We start from the raw sequence: 7699 nt of genomic DNA on the forward strand, positions 1-7699 counted from the left end.
GAAACTGAAAACATTTGGGTTAATCGAGGCGGCTGTGGTAGGTGACGAGCATCTAAACGAGACAGGGTCGCGAAATAAAAACGCGCGGCTAATTAAACGGCGGCTACGTTGAACCGTGCAGTTTTTTTTTTTATAAACACAGAGAGGGCTCTACGATGGGCACGCTCAGCTGGGAATCATCGTCGCAGGAATCTCAAAATCGAGCTAATTGGGTGGGAAATCAAAGTTGTGCATCGTAACGTCAGCCGCGGGCAAAAGTGGCGATGAACCGACCGCGTGAGCAACACGGGGCTCGTGTGCAAGGATCTCGAAGTGGGCAGTGTTGAGGCTATGGGCAGTGTAGGGTCTATGGGCAGTGTTAGTCTATGGGCAGTGTTAGTCTATGGGCAGTGTTGAGGCTATGGGCAGTGTAGGGTCTATGGGCAGTGTTAGTCTATGGGCAGTGTTAGTCTATGGGCAGTGTTGAGGCTATGGGCAGTGTAGGGTCTATGGGCAGTGTTGAGTCTATGGGCAGTGTTAGTCTATGGGTAGTGTTAGTCTATGGGCAGTGTTGAGGCTATGGGCAGTGTAGGGTCTATGGGCAGTGTTAGTCTATGGGCAGTGTTAGGCTATGGGCAGTGTTAGTCTATGGGCAGTGTTGAGGCTATGGGCAGTGTTAGTCTATGGGCAGTGTTGAGGCTATGGGCAGTGTAGGGTCTATGGGCAGTGTTAGTCTATGGGCAGTGTTGAGGCTATGGGCAGTGTTAGTCTATGGGCAGTGTTGAGTCTATGGGCAGTGTTAGTCTATGGGCAGTGTTGAGGCTATGGGCAGTGTAGGGTCTATGGGCAGTGTTAGTCTATGGGCAGTGTTAGTCTATGGGCAGTGTTAGTCTATGGGCAGTGTTGAGGCTATGGGCAGTGTTAGTCTATGGGTAGTGTTGAGGCTATGGGCAGTGTAGGGTCTATGGGCAGTGTTAGTCTATGGGCAGTGTTAGTCTATGGGCAGTGTTAGTCTATGGGCAGTGTTGAGGCTATGGGCAGTGTAGGGTCTATGGGCAGTGTTAGTCTATGGGCAGTGTTGAGTCTATGGGCAGTGTTAGTCTATGGGCAGTGTTGAGGCTATGGGCAGTGTTAGTCTATGGGCAGTGTTGAGTCTATGGGCAGTGTTAGTCTATGGGCAGTGTTGAGGCTATGGGCAGTGTTAGTCTATGGGCAGTGTTGAGTCTATGAGCAGTGTTAGTCTATGGGCAGTGTTGAGGCTATGGGCAGTGTTAGTCTATGGGCAGTGTTAGTCTATGGGCAGTGTTGAGGCTATGGGTAGTGTTAGTCTATGGGCAGTGTTGAGGCTATGGGCAGTGTTCGTCTATGGGCAGTGTTGAGGCTATGGGCAGTGTTGAGGCTATGGGCAGTGTTAGTCTATGGGCAGTGTTGAGGCTATGGGCAGTGTTCGTCTATGGGCAGTGTTGAGGCTATGGGCAGTGTTGAGGCTATGGGCAGTGTTAGTCTATGGGCATTGTTGAGGCTATGGGCAGTGTTCGTCTATGGGCAGTGTTGAGGCTATGGGCAGTGTTAGTCTAAGGGCAGTGTTGAGGCTATGGGCAGTGTTGAGGCTATGGGCAGTGTTAGTCTATGGGCAGTGTTGAGGCTATGGGCAGTGTTCGTCTATGGGCAGTGTTGAGGCTATGGGCAGTGTTGAGTCTATGGACAGTGTTGAGTCTATGGACAGTGTTGAGGCTATGGGCAGTGTTGAGGCTATGGGCAGTGTTGAGGCTATGGCCAGTGTTGAGGCTATGGGCAGTGTTAGTCTATGGGCAGTATGTATGAATGTTGAACTTCTTTCGCACCGTACGTAGCCAATCGTGTTAACCGGAGCTGCGGGATGAGGACAACAATGGAGACGCAAGTTGGCCAATGTTATTGTTGATTTATATGCTGTAAACAAAACAAAATGTTTTACCGCATGTGTTCTACTTGCTTGGCTGCGTAGGGTGGAGGGGGTGCACCGATATACGTTGTACATTTTTTCTCACGTGGCGATCTGAGCCAAAAAAAATCTCTAACAAAGTGTTTATTCTAGAATAGTAACTGGGTTTTCTTTTTAGTGCAGTTTAAAATTTTTGAACGGTGCTCTGGGTTTTGTTTCTCTCACGAGAAACACATCCTCCCAAAAATAAATCTAAGCATTTACAGTTTTTTTCTTATTTTCTTTCTGAACGCGTTCATCAATGCGAGCTGTGAGATTGATGCGGTAAATACCAAATGGAGCAGAACACACAGATTACGTTTTAACTATCGCTTCCCTGCGGGGATGATTGCTTGTTTCAAAGTTCGCAAGAACGACTTCAAATGATAAACAGAGCGTAATTGCCACTTAGCTATTCAATTACAGCGCACGGTGCTTTAATGCTCTGAGAAATCATACTTTAGAAAATAATATTCATAAAATGGCGATATTTTTTCAAGTACTACAATTCATACATTTATTTTGACCAGAATTGCTTTGCAAGGGGGATGGGCCATTGGAGGCATCCGGACTTTGTGTCGGAACGGCGCGGGGGTCAAGGACATCTCGCGCCAAAAAACGGGAGAGGAGTCTCTGGCTTTGGCCGACTAAGGGAGACCAAACTTTGTCGGCGTTTTTCTGGACGTGGCTCAAGGGTGAGCGGACGCGGATGAGCTGGAGGGGCCACAGTGCCGTGGAATAAACTGGGTTCAAGAAAGGTGCGCCCATGGATGAGATTGCGAGGCGGTGCTGTGGTGAGCGGACCCCGCGGTGAGGCTCCTGGCCTCGCGTCTGCGTGCTGCACGCCGACGTCTTGGCCCCCGGTTAATTTCGCCACCCAATCTTCACCGATGCCGCGCAAGTACAAAAATAAAATAAGGCAATTATATGAATAAGTTCAAAGCGTGCTTTTCTCTTTTGTTTCTTACAGCACTCTGCACAATTCTAACTTCCATCTTGATTTTCCAATGGTTGACGACGGGGACATTCAGACGAAGTAGCGGACCGCAAAATATTCCCTCCACAGCATGAAACGAGCCGATAATTTTGTTGTTGCCGTTGTAATGCTCGCCAGTATTATTATGACGACATTGGCTTCTAACTCCGAGACTTTGCACGTAGCAAATCGCAACCACCTCCACCCATCTTCTCTACACGGCCTGGGACCCCTCTGCAGCGCAGTTCAGTTTTCCCATCCCGGCCGCACGGAGCCAGCAGCCTCGAACACTCACCCCGAGCGCGTGGGACCCCGAGCGCGTGGGACCTCGATCGCGAACGTTCAAAAAGCTCTCCCGTCGCTTGGCCTCACACGACACCCCTTGAGCTCGGCCAGGGCCCCCCTCTCCGACACTAAAAACTCGCCCCCCACACACACGCCCAGCTCCCTAAATCAGCTCGGGGTCTCTACCCGCTCCTCCCGAGCGATACCCGACGACTTATCCAGCTTGCCGTCCGCTCGGGATGCGAAAACAAGAATTTGTTTACGAGCGCCGGAGACCAAAGCGGCCCCCCCCCACTCCCCTATTAGGAGCGGCTTGCGCTCGGGCTCGCTGGGGGAATGCGGCCACGCAGAACTCGGATTCGGAGCGGGGGGGGGGTAAAATTAGCGGTGCGAAAACCACGGCACGACCGCTGTCGTCTCCTCTCGATCGAGCCCAGCGCGAGCCGGGGGGCCCACGGCCGCCGTGGGGCTTCGTCCCGACAGATGCCGCGAAATAAAATCGAGGAATCCCAACAAAGGTGGCCCCGAGAACGGCCTCCTCCCTTCTCACCACCACCCACCCGACGTTGTTGCGGACGTCGTGCAGATAAAGATTGGATGTAATCGAAGTTCACTTTGACGATAAAAAATGTTTTTTAATCCACGTACCCTGACTTTTTGGGTGGCAAATGTACGTGTCACAGATGGGGACAGTCAAATGTAAATGTTCGACAACGCATGTTTTAATTCCCACCCCAAAGCAACCATTTATTTCACCTTTATACCTGAGGTTAGATTAATCTCAAATCGAACGTGGGCTTTCTTGACAAGCGGACTTACACCCAACTAATTCTGAGACTATTCATCAAATTAGATGCGCATTAGTAAGGCGTCACAAGCGCCCCCCCCCCTTCCATGGATTTTAGTTTTGTCGTTGGCAAACCTGAACAATCTTTTTGGTGAAAGAGCGAGCAAGGCGTTCCAGCTCACCAAGTGGCACGCGGCCCCCACTCCTCCCCCGCGCCGTACGAGCCCGAAAACGCGTCGCGCTCATCACAGAAGCTCGCGGCAGGCGACGCAGCTGCGCGTGGTCCCGACACCCAAGTCCCGGCGAGACTCTCGAGCGAGGCCGCCGATGTTTCTGTTTGGCGTCGTGCGCGCCGACTCGGCTCCCGTGACAAGCTGTTGCACCTCGCAGCGTCTCCGAGAGCTCCACGATCGCGAGTTCGACGACGAGAAAGATTTTTTTTTTTAAATCGCGCGCGACCAAAACACGCAACAATATTGCTGAGCGACGCGGAGGAGGAGAAATACATCGGCGGAAGGGAACGACAGACGAGGAGGCGTTTGGTCTTCGGCGAGGGGCGCTTTAAACCGACGCACGCTCCTCGTGACGACTCGCACGCACGCACACACACACGTGCCGCTGTGAAGCAAACACGCACACGTGCCGCTGTGAAGCACACACGCACGTGCCGCTGTGAAGCACACACGCACACGTGCCGCTGTGAAGCACACACGCACGTGCCGCTGTCAAGCACACACGTGCCGCTGTGAAGCACACACACGCACGTGCCGCTGTGAAGCACACACGCACACGTGCCGCTGTGAAGCACACACGCACACGTGCCGCTGTGAAGCACACACACACACACGTGCCGCTGTGAAGCACACACGCACACGTGCCGCTGTGAAGCACACACGCACACGTGCCGCTGTGAAGCACACACGCAAGTGCCGTTGTGACGCACACACGCACGTGCCGTTGTGAAGCACACACGTGCCGCTGTGAAGCACACACGCACGTGCCGCTGTGAAGCACACACGCACGTGCCGCTGTGAAGCACACACACACGTGCCGCTGTGAAGCACACACACAAGTAACGCTGTGAAGCACACACACACACGTGCCGCTGTGAAGCACACGCACGTGCCGCTGTGAGGCACACACGTGCCGCTGTGAAGCACACACGCACGTGCCGCTGTGAAGCACACACACACGTGCCGCTGTGAAGCACACACACGTGCTGCTGTGAAGCACACACGCACGTGCCGCTGTGAAGCACACACACACACGTGCCGTTGTGAAGCACACACACACACGTGCCGCTGTGAAGCACACACGCACACGTGCCGCTGTGAAGCACACACACACGTGCCGCTGTGAAGCACACACACACGTGCCGCTGTGAAGCACACACACGTGCCGCTGTGAAGCACACACGCACACGTGCCGCTGTGAAGCACACACACACGTGCCGCTGTGAAGCACACACACACAAGTGCCGCTGTGAAGCGCACACACACACGTGCCGCTGTGAAGCACACACACACACGTGCCGTTGTGAAGCACACACACACGTGCCGCTGTGAAGCACACACGCACGTGCCGCTGTGAAGCACACACACACGTGCCGTTGTGAAGCACACACACACACGTGCCCCTGTGAAGCACACACGCACACGTGCCGCTGTGAAGCACACACACACGTGCCGCTGTGAAGCACACACACACGTGCCGCTGTGAAGCACACACACGTGCCGCTGTGAAGCACACACGCACACGTGCCGCTGTGAAGCACACACACGTGCCGCTGTGAAGCACACACACACGTGCCGCTGTGAAGCACACACACAAGTGCCGCTGTGAAGCGCACACACACGTGCCGCTGTGAAGCACACACACACACGTGCCGTTGTGAAGCACACACACACGTGCCGCTGTGAAGCACACACACACACGTGCCGCTGTGAAGCACACACACACACGTGCCGCTGTGAAGCACACACACGTGCCGCTGTGAAGCACACACGCACACGTGCCGCTGTGAAGCACACACACACGTGCCGCTGTGAAGCACACACACACGTGCCGCTGTGAAGCACACACACACAAGTGCCGCTGTGAAGCACACACGTGCCGCTGTGAAGCACACACGTGCCGCTGTGAAGCACACACGCACACGTGCCGCTGTGAAGCACACACACACGTGCCGCTGTGAAGCACGACCACCTTGTTTGTGTGCGTGAGGCTTACTCACGTGTACCTGTGTGTGTGAAGAACACAACACGTTCACAACAACAACACACGCATTCTCCACGTGTAGGTCTCACCTCCAGGTGCCAATGTCTTCCCGCTGCATCTCACACCGAGAATGGTTTCATTTAAAGTTTAGAAATAAAATTAAATAAAAATCTTTATTAAGTGCATTTCCCTGCCTTGTTTAATTTTAACGATTCCGCCCCCCCCGCCGCCGCCTTAAGATTCCCAAGTTCTCGGTCACGGCCAAAACAAATCTGTGCTCTTGAGGGCTGAGAGAGCAAGAGGAGGAAGAGAGAGAGAGAGAGGGGGGGTGAGTGTGTGGGTGGAGCGTGCAGCAAAGGAGAAGCGAGCGAGGCAGAGCGGCGAGCGTGGCGTGGTGCGGTGATGCATATTGCGTGGCCCTGACCACTCCCCCCGGCCAGCGCTCCCCTTTGTACGAGCGGGATGGGGTGATCGCCACGCAGCCAATGGGCTCGCGTCGCTCGCCGTGCGTGCCGGGGTCGCCTCGCCCAGTTGGGGCCCTCCTCGTGTGCGGCTGGGGCTGCCTTAGGTGGCGGTGGGGGCCCATCAAGAAGAGGAGGAGGAGGTGGTGGTGGTGGCGGGGGAGTGAGATGGTGTTTTGAGAAGGAGTGTGCGCGCGTGTGTGTGTTCGGGGGAAACACACACACACACGCAGAGGCACGGGTGGCTTTCGCTTACTCAGTACCCAGCCGTGTACCAACCTTCGCCCGGATTCCTGTAAATCTCTTCCTGTGTGGGGGAATACGCGCACGCCATACTGGCTAGACGCTGGGCATCTGTTGAAAAAAGAGCTTCACGGCTCATCGGATTCCTCCGGGGATAAATAAAGATCCCGATTCCGGCAATGACACGAGGGCCAATGAAACTCGCGTGTGTCTCGATATTCCACATGACTCATGACGATGATGCCCCCGCCGCCGCCGTTGCTGCTGCTGCATAGTTGCGTGACCACATTGCTTGCAGATGAACAGCAATGGTGCACGGCACCCAACCTTTGCATTTCCTGTGCACCAAATTGTAGCAGGCCGAGGTCATTGAAACAAATGGTGACCGGCAGTGGGGACCTTGCTGGGCACGAATTCTGAAAACGCAAATTTCAATGTGAAAAAATAACAGAGTCCACGCGTCGTCATCCATTAGACACCACCAGAACCGTCGCCTCGCTAATCTACAACTTCGGTTATAAAATTTGAGAAATCCCGAGGGCTGTTGCTCGTCTCCCGTTTAAAAGCCACCTGCCAGTGGCGGACATTCCACGTAACTATGGCCGGAGTGTGCCTAACCAAAGGCTAACCACTGCTGACTTCCCCACAAATTGTTCCACGTGTTATCGACCCCCCCCCCGCCCCTAGAAGAAGGGGATGATGATGGTGGGCTGAGTCGAACCGGGATTTGGACTCGCACAACTTCTGGTTGCGAGCCGCTCGTTCAACCTGTGAGCCTGGTGGCTACA

At 54.3% G+C, this 7699-nt stretch overlaps 1 protein-coding gene across 1 annotated transcript in view; it reads left to right on the forward strand.

Moving 5' to 3' along the window:
• Window positions 1-2878, forward strand: part of LOC116951440 (uncharacterized) — a 14790-nt gene extending 11912 nt beyond the window's left edge. Inside the window, exon 7 of the mRNA XM_032970053.2 lies at window positions 1-2878. This exon is cut by the window's left edge and continues 718 nt beyond it. The gene's annotated coding sequence lies outside the window, so the exon portion shown is untranslated.
• Window positions 2879-7699: the final 4821 nt, after the last annotated feature.

Source organism: Petromyzon marinus, chromosome 43 (genome assembly GCF_048934315.1).
Source record: "Petromyzon marinus isolate PM22_M1 ecotype Great Lakes invasive population chromosome 43, UKy_Petmar_22M1.pri1.0, whole genome shotgun sequence".
NCBI lineage: Eukaryota > Metazoa > Chordata > Hyperoartia > Petromyzontiformes > Petromyzontidae > Petromyzon > Petromyzon marinus.